Below are 10,238 nucleotides of genomic sequence, written 5' to 3'. Positions count from 1 at the left end.
CTCTTATCTTAGCAATTTTTCCTACAAAATCAAAATTAGATAAAACATATCTCTTTTGGTGACAACCTTGTCAAAGCTCAATTGCTCTCTTATATACATATTTGCTAGCGGGCTACACTTCATCTATGGCACGTTCATCCACCACTATCTTTGCTACCCCCGACCGACGGGGTTGTGTCGCTGAGGTTCGAAGAATAGACTGCCCTACGTGGAACTCGTTTTTTTGTGAAAAATTTCCCAAAACTTGCGAAAAAAGTGATCTTGAATGGGACTGAAATTCCCAAATATTCTTAAGGTCAAAAAAGTACCCTGACCAGCAGCACATCCCCGTACCCCCTTTTTACCCCAACTCAGCCTTTGTTGTCACTTGATGATTTGTCTCGGTCAGTAACGTAAAATAAAGTCTGAAATACACGTTGACGAGGTTGCCCCTCCTCCCCAGACTCTGCTAGCCAAGTCCACGCTACCCGGATAGCACTCCCTCCTTGATCGCCGTAGAGGAAATGTGTTACGTACTACGCTTCGTATACGGGAGCTACACCCTTAAAATAATGAGAGCATCATAGTCACTAGAATACTCTGAATACTCACCATATAATCATTGGTGAGAGTGCAAGAGTGACGAGGCGAAGAGATAACGGGCGCGAAACATAACAACACGGATACGAAAAAATAACTTACGCAAAAATGGCGGGAAAATCGAGTGTAAACAAATATGGCTGCAAAAATTAGAAATTTCGGAGAACTCGAAAGCGAAATGGTGGCACTCACCAGCTCACGAGACAGGAATACACTTCATAGAGCTTGAAAGCAAATAATTGGTAAGGTCTCTATATGTATATTTCGATATTGACTAGTCAGTTAAAGGAACAATCAGATGAGATGGTTTGAGATATTTTAACCTCAGACAGACAGATTTCTTTTATAAAGGTTCTATTTCAAGGCGATCCGATGGAACGATAGATGTTTGATTACCGAACCAAATCGAACAGTCATTGAACCGAGAAATTAAAATAGTCTGAATCTATGAAATAAATTTACAATTTAAGTCTTTTTTTTCTGAAGTCACTTTTGTCCGTAAACAATTAAGATTTTAGAGTGTCAAATGTTGAATATATAAAGGTTTTCGAGATAATATTTACAAAAAAAGTTCATTTTGACGGCACTTTGTTTGACATAATTACTGTAACTTGGTCTAATTTCGATATCCCTCCTCTAATTCCGACACCCTTTTTATCAGCTGAAATTGATAGAAATGTTGAAACAGTTTTTCTTTGCTTAGTGTGGTCAGACAGTATAGTCTATACTTAAACTCGTATATGGTTTATGGTTTCCAGACGATCTCAATCGAACGGAATCAACGATCGAACCAGTCGAACCAAATCGACCGCAATTGACTGATTGAAATTAGATTGTCAAACGCAATCGAATCTCAATCAAACGTCAAAATTCTGGGTAATATTTGATTGGTTCGATTGTTGTTTGACTGGTTCGATCGTCCATTCCGTTCGATTGAGATCGTCTGGCTTGCTTTATTCTTGCAGCTTCCCAACATTTGGGAAACAAACATGTCACAAGCCAAATGAAATTACTTTTGATTTCCCGTAGAAATTATGCGATTGTTACTGCCGCAGTGCAGTAATTAATTTGTATATTTTCAAATGTGTCTCGTGAGAATTATCATTTTTATTGTATATAGTTAATTGTCTTTTATCGCCTTTATGTTCTGTAATTACACGTTTTAGTTTTAGTATTTTCCTTTGGGATTTAAATTGCATTTAGAAATTTATATATAGATTTTTTGTATAAATAAGAGACTTTGTAAGAGCAATATTGTGTGAGCTATGCTCAGAGAGCGTACGTGGTGAAATCACAGTTTTTCACCTATTGGAAAATATAATGTTTTATGTTTATACAATTGAGTCGATTCTCGTTTCACCAAGTTTGGATTAAAGGTTTTGTGGGCAGTGGCCTGCCTTTACAGTGAAAAACTATTCATTGAATCGTATGCTGATTTGTTTTCTGGGCATAGAAAGACTTTGTTACAAAACGTGAATGCGCTGGTATACAGTAAAAATGGATCTTGAATTCAAACGTTTAATCTACATAAAGTAATCGTTACTACACATTGGAACATTGACAAATGAAGTTGGACAACCTTATTGATTGCGGCGAAATGTTCCTTTTTGGTTGGTGAATCATTTGGATTGCAAGTGTGCACGTCAGACAAATCATCAGATCAGTACCAGAGAAGGCTTGAGTTAAGCCTTCGTTACTTTTGTGAGGCAGTGTGTTGCTTTGTAGTGGCGCTAAATTAAGCTTGTTGCATGATGTTATAGGAATTAGGTGCTGTGGTATAGTGGTAGTCGACCTTGGCTTCTGTGCAGGAGGCCAGGGTTCGATTCCCACTCACGACAGTTCACTTGGCAAGTGAACATTCCTTCGCCCGGGTCAACCCATGCCATGTGAGGGGAATTGGGTAGTCAGTTCAAGGTGCTGACGGGACGCTCATTAGTAAGCGTCTATAGTTGCGAGAATAGGCCTCTAAAGCCTCCTGCAACTCAACCAAATAGAAATAGAAAATAGAGTGTTGTTCGCTGTTGAACACAAATGCACTTAATTTGTCTCTGGTTATGATTTACGATTTCAAAAAGATTGTTGAACTTTATTTGCTGGTCAAATGTTTTAATGCTTATTGTTTGTTTTGGTCAAGAGCTGGAACTCTTGACGGTGGGGAGTGTTACTGCCGCAGTGCAGTAATTAATTTGTATATTTTCAAATGTGTCTCGTGAGAATTATCATTTTTATTGTATATAGTTAATTGTCTTTTATCGCCTTTATGTTCTGTAATTACACGTTTTAGTTTTAGTATTTTCCTTTGGGATTTAAATTGCATTTAGAAATTTATAGATTTTTTGTATAAATAAGAGACTTTGTAAGAGCAATATTGTGTGAGCTATGCTCAGAGAGCGTACGTGGTGAAATCACAGTTTTTCACCTATTGGAAAATATAATGTTTTATGTTTATTCAATTGAGTCGATTCTCGTTTCACCAAGTTTGGATTAAAGGTTTTGTGGGCAGTGGCCTGCCTTTACAGCGATGAACAATCCGGAGTCAATGAATCGACAATCGAACGCAATCGAACGCAATCGAGCATCAATCGAACGCAATCTAATATCAATAGAATCTGAAAATTGCGGTAATATTTGATTGAGATTCGATTGCGTTCAACAATCGAATTTCAAACGATCAATTACGTTCGATTTGGTTCGACTGGTTAGATCGTCGATTCCGTTGGATTGAGATCGTCTGGTGGTTTGAGTGGTTTTATTTTCAATTTCAAACCAACATCTTAGCAACGGGGTGCTCGCCCAAAGTTACAGAGGTTTGTGCAAAAATCTAAACATAGAAAATTTTCCAAATCCCCCATTTCGATTAATGCAATGAAAAATGAAACTTTTCTAACTTTTCACTTTTTTGCACCTAGATTCTTCAAAATGAAAATATTTAAGATTTTAAGTTCTTCTTTTATTCAATGATTTTTTACGGCACTTTGTTGACAATCTAACTCTCGCATCAAATTCCCACTTTCTTCAGTAAATTGAAGAAGAGAAAAAAGCTAAGCCAGGAATCACGGATTGAAACAAATATATGAAGAGTGGGATTTTACAGCCGCCAATCGTTCAAGGCACTGAAAGGCCACGGGTACCAAAAAGAAGGGCCGTTTTGAAATACGGCATCCTCATTGGTGGAAATTTGATAAACAGCTGCAAAGGAGCGCTGGGAAGCAATCAGTAGAAGAGACCACTTTCGTTTTTGTTGCAGATTTCTATAAAAACTTCTCCCAGGGATTACTTGTCAATGTACATGTGTTGTGTCAACTTGTCAGCATTGTAGTGTTGTAAAGAAAAAGGTAAAAGAGGTAAGGCTAGCCTAGTTTCTAATCCTGATATAGGAGTTTAAGTTTAGACTGTCAGAGAGGAACAGTCCTTTTTCAATCAGTGATTTTAAATTTTCATATTATTCCTGTCTCTAAAGAAGGGTGTCGGAATTAGACGAGGGATTCCGATATAAGACCAACTTACGATAGAAATTTGTAGAAAGTAGAACATTGTATATTTTGAGTATGTTCGTAATCATGAAAGATTATAATAATAATAAAATGATAATAGTAACAATAATAAAGGACCAATCAAATTTGCGTTAAGATAATTTATAGCAAAAAGAATGCACCGCCTTTAAGGGTCCCTTTTTGCATGTTCAGAATTATGCTATAAGGGTTGTAAATCACATCCTTCCCAAAATTTAAGAAAAGTCTGGTTTAGGGGTCCAACCTCAAAGTCAGAACTTTGGATTTTTATAAGCATGTGATTGCTTAAGATGTGCCTCCTCTTCGGCGATTCATATTTTGTTTTATATCTTTTTTTTTACCTCATTGTCAGACAAAACTGTTGCCGGAACTGACACATTCGTTAAATCCAGCGTCGGGCATTTTTACTGTCGGACTAGAAAGTGTCAAACTACTGACGACCTCCCTATTGTTCGATTTCGTTTGATGAAATTTGATGGTTCGATTGCGAAAATCGGTTCAATAGGGTTCGGTTGGCATCGCCTGGATATTTTTATTGCTAAAAGTTTGTTTGACAAATGTGAATAATTTACTATAATGGACCCTCTTATTAAGTGGACACAATGGAAACAGTTAAAAATTTGGATCCGCTAATTAGTACCGTTTGGGTTTTGCCTTTTTTAGGAGCTCCGCCATAGGGTGTCATTAGGTGTGTCCCCCTTTTGGAAACTATTTTATGAGGATTTGTATATTATGATTTCAAGATTTACACAAGTAATCAATCTTATAGCTTCTTTTGCATAAATCTGATGGAAAACATCCTTTATGATTTCATCCTGTGTATTTTTTGCCAGTGAACCAGTTTTACCTAATTTACAGATATATTGAAATAAAAAAACGAACATTAATTACTGTGGGCGACATTTGGCAAACCACTCTCACAAAGTATTTTTCATGAAAATTTATTGTATTATTTTTTAACGCTAAAGGAAACAAACATTTTAACTTTGATTCTCTCTTTTACACTTGCTTTCTATTTATTTGCAAAACCTTTTTCAGCATTGAATCGATATTGACACATGATGTAATGTAATGACTAAAGGAAACAAACATTTTATTCATAATTGAATGAATAATCAATGCCATGTATACAATTTTTCCAACATCCTTTTCATTAGATGAATGCCACCTAAAGTAAACAAGATCAGAAAACGTAATTTATTGCCTGTAGGTACAACTTTTTTAAAAACACACTTTTTTTATTCAAGAAAAAGGGTGAAAGTGTGGGTTCATGGCAGAAAGTTGTTTTCAAGAAATACTTCAGTTACAACCCATGTTAGGCAAAACCAAATTAATTTATTTTATTGTTCTACGGACCCTAATGACCCTGTTTTTTCCAAAATCAAAAAAATAATAATGTATATTGAATTTGCAAAGCTGGAGGATGGGATTTATAAGTTTTTTTTCAGATATTTTTAACTACAGGCTGAAAAAGTTTAAATTAATCCCAGGACTTTTAAGATGAATTAGAATATCACAATGGAAATGGTACGAAAGTTACTCATCGATGCAATTGAATTTTTCTCACCTCATACGTATTAATAAACTACAGTAAGCAAAGGATATTTTTTCGGGCAGAATATGCCACATTAAGAAGAACGAAACCAAAAATGCATGGTTCAAAACTGCTCTGCCCAAAGCAATTAAAAAAATGAAAGTAAGCCCCAGTTATTCATGTTTCTTTTTGCATTTCCAAGGAAAATAGACCTTTTGTGGCTAGTTCATCTACACAGAGCGTTTGCAACAACAAGGATGAGAATTATAGACCTGATATAAGTTCCAAATGCCTGGACAATTACATAAAAATTGAAAGCTTGAAACCAAATAAAAAAGCTTATTGCTAACAATTACCAACAAAAAATTCTCATTTGATATAGATAGCCCTTTGGATTTTGGACCTGCCTGGAGGTTTTATAAATAAACCTGTGTTATATGAAAGTGATCTATTTATTTGTTATTTTCTTTGTAACCAGCTTGTCTCGGGATTGGCTCATAGAGATTTTTAGCACGAAGATGCAATTGTAGTACCGAAAATGTGACGAGTCTTTTTTGACGAGAATCTTTTCTGATTTTCTTCATAACTTATGAACATGTGGAACATATGAAGCAAATTTTAAAATGATGATAGCTCAAAATTTAAGTTAGCTTTTCCTCTTTCTGATGGTAAAAAGTTTAGATTTATAACATTTTCAGTTTTCTCACAATCTTAATTCAAACTTGCAAACTTTTTTGAAGTACTCAAAACACCGGCAGTGGAAGCAAAAGAAATTGTACATTACTGAAAAATAAATAAGCTTACTAAAAAGAGATCTAGACAAAAAGAATAAAAATTCACTTGGTAATTTATGGGAGGCGAAAGAGTGGCAAAATTAGAAAAAGGGTTGCCAGTATTAATGCAGTGTTCAGTTTGAAGAGCTATTACGTAAGGTGTTTTTGATTTTGAAGTTTCCAAAAAATCATGGACTTTCAGATTTCCATAGACCTTCTGTATGATGCAATGTAGGACGCAATGTCATTTTGAATCCAAATGGAACAATTTTGATTCAAATCAAATTTTTGGTTATGTCAGGAACACTAACTTGATTCTTCTAGGATTTGTCCTCTCAAATTTTATTGCAAATATTTCTTTTATTGTTTAGATGGACCATGTTGCATTGCACCAGAATAGATATAGAATAGTTATAAATTTCTTGTGTCTCCACTTACATGTTTTTTCTTTTATAAGCGTAATGTTTATAGGCAAATGCAGGCTCAGTTTTTGGTAACTAAACAATGGCTCTATTGTTTGAGAACAATAGAATGGTAAGCATAATGCAAGCCTGATATGGGGATAGACACTTGCTTATAAAAAAACATGTATAATATCAAGTGCCTTCTCCATTATGACCAGATTGATATCATTTGAATTGTGACATAAAACTCGATTAAAAAACATGCAGACTAAATATCATAATTGAATTTTCTATAGTAACTTCCATTTGTCTTTTTATTAATATAAAGCAGCAGTATTTGTCTGGACTGTGTTTTGATATTTTGAAACGACACTGCTTATCATGGTTTTCACTTCAGAGCTTTTGAAAATTTATTGTAGAAATGATTATTAAACTACTACTAGAAACTATGTATAATTTTCAAAAGCGTTTAATTCTGTTTTTCTGAATTGTTCGTCTAATATCATTGTATAAAGTAAAATCGATGAAACAAAAAAGCTGTATGAGCTGTATTTTAAATATTTTTTTCTTCCACAATTGAGAAATCGAAGGAATAAAGTAATTTTGGGATTATAAGGAATTTGTTAACACTGATTACTCATATGAAATTGGACAGAATATACTTTAAGTTCTAAATTTTTTGATAAATCTCAATAATTTGTGTTGTGTGCAACCTTTTATTTGCTGATGGTGATTTCGAACGTCTCTTATTCTAGGTTGCATATTTTGCTTAAAGATTTACAGTTCAAGTACAGAAAGGGGTGTAGTAGTTATTTTACTCTTCTTGGCGTCCTCCTTATCAAAATACTGTTTCCCCGTGACTTTCTCTTGAACAAATTGGTGTTACTCAAAAGCCACACTATATAATTATAGTAATCAAAGGAAACAGTGAAACAATTTATATTGAAAACTTTTAAGAGATGTTTTGGTTTATGGAAATTCGATCAAAATTTTGAAAATTTTAAAACTTTCATTTTAAGATACTCTTATTCAAATGTCTTTTCCCCATTTTTCTAGAAAATACCATTAATAACCGATTCCACAATTTTTTTATAAGAACCAGTAAGAACGTCCATTTTCCTAAGAAATCGAGTGTTTTAGAATCCACAAAGCCTTAAAATGTTCTTAACTTGTTCTTAATAGTTCGGCCAATGAAACCTTATGTTCTTACAGTTTGTTCTTATAAAAAAGGTGGACCCGTCAGCAAGTGATCAATGCACTAATAACCTTTCCATAGGGTGAGACATGTAAACTGCATACCTAACAAAAGAAACCTCGGTTTTTTTCGCATATAACCTTTTATATTGTATACTCTACTATGCTTTATTTAGATAGAAGATAAGCCTCTCATATATTTATTTAGTTTATAGAACCGGTTTATTGATTAAACGTGACAATCAAGGCTTTTAAGTTTATTTCCTTTATGTTGACATTATAAACTTGAACTTACATGTACTGTACAAAAATCTGATCTATCAGTATAGAGATAATTGGATATATGTGATTTCTACAATGTATAGCAATGTGCCCTCCCGGTTATTACCATAGTGGCTTTATGGCAACTCCTGAACTTGGGCACAGGATGTACGGTTTATATATGTGATTTCTATAAATTGTTTGATCAAAATCTTTGATATTAAAAGTAGAGATTTCTTGATTTCTTTTAGGTTGACTTTATTAACTTATTTCTTGACATTTTATCGATGTTTTTAATATTTAAACGGGAGAAACTGGATTATGTCATAGATAAAGTTTCCAGACTTGATCACTTCTATAATATCAGTGAATAACACTACCAGATTTTATAGTGTGTTGACTGTTGATTATTACTGTCAAATGTACTTAAGGGGTGTGAGAGAGCTTTAAAATCTCGCCCATTAATGTAGGGGTACATATTATAGTTAGAGAATTGTGTACTCAATTTGAAGCTTTAAAAATTTCAACATTATATTCGATAGAAATGATTCGAGATGTCGTGGTTATTATTCTCGTAATGCCTGTGTGGTTATTTTAAAGATTTTTTTTTTACACAAGTGTTCCCGTTTCATAACAGACACATATTTCATATCAGGACAGTGTCTGCTTTTTGTTATATTATACTGATATAAACAAAAAAATGATTTTCTTGTCCTCTTTCTGATCAATCTTGCTCCACATCTGTGTCAATCCAATGTGAAAAAGCTTGTGAATTATAATTGATGAGTAAGCAAAAGATGTTACTCTTATAAAAACCTTTAAATACTTTCATTTATTTTCTAGGGAAACATATAGAATAACACTGGTTTAAAGTGGATACCTCAATATTATTTGTCAACGTTTTGTATGGAGAATGATTGATTGAGACAAACATTCAATAATTCATTAAAACCAAGGTATGTTTTTATTGTGCTTGTAAAATTCTATTATTTCTAAATTTCTTCTACTTTTCCTACCATTTGCATAGCTCATTTTAGGGGTATTTTACTGATTCATTTTCTTCTACTTCCTTGAAGAAAGCTTCCAGAACTTTTATTAAAGTGGTCCTAAATCGTAAAATAGTTTTAAATCTTAGAGCGTTTTTTTAAAGAAACATCCGATGATCGTGTGAGGCAACCCAGCTGGTTCAACGTTGTTTCAACGTTCATCTAACGTTAAATGGACGTTGTGAACATTAAATTGACGTTGAAACAACGTTGTGTGCCAGCTGGGAAACTTTGATTTTTTTTGAAAAAGTATAAATTTGATGATTTTAGCTTAAAGTGTAGAATATTTAGACAGCAAGTTTTCATGATGCACTTGTACTTAGAGGCTAGATAAGATGTAATTATGTTCCAACTATTTTGTCGTTGGGGCTGGGGCTGACCAACTAAGGATCGTATCTTTGTATACTTAGATACAGATTCGTAGATTAAATCACCAGTATAAAGAAATACAATGGACACTAAAGACTTTTATTGTGAATCAATCTACTCAAAATTATTTTTCAATGAGGGATTATTAATATCTTCACTTCACTCCATCGTCTGATTTATTTTTTTTGTGACGGGGTAAGAGATAAGACATGCTAAAATGTGTCTCTAATTGTTAAATTTGGAGTCCCTTTATTTGCTTTTTACACCCTAAAATTTGCAGTTTTAAAGTCAAAAATATGTTATCAAAAGCGACTCGAAGTACAAATGAAATGGAACGTCGAACGCTTGCGAACGATCATTTGCGACTAAAAGTTAATATTTAGAATTACTCAATAAGAACTTTGGGCAACGATTTGGAACGTACAGGAACGTTTGTGAATGTTCTGTAATGTTCCTGAACATTTTATAAGACATCCTTAAAGTAGTAAATAAAAGGGAATAACCAACAACGTTTAAGAACGTTCTCTAGCGTTCTAAGAACGTTCCTAAACGTTCAAGAACATTCA

The sequence above is a fragment of the Clytia hemisphaerica genome, unplaced genomic scaffold, assembly GCF_902728285.1.
Source record: "Clytia hemisphaerica strain Z4C2 unplaced genomic scaffold, Clytia hemisphaerica genome assembly, whole genome shotgun sequence".
Lineage (NCBI taxonomy): Eukaryota > Metazoa > Cnidaria > Hydrozoa > Leptothecata > Clytiidae > Clytia > Clytia hemisphaerica.
Note: the sequence above shows the minus strand (reverse complement) of the source record.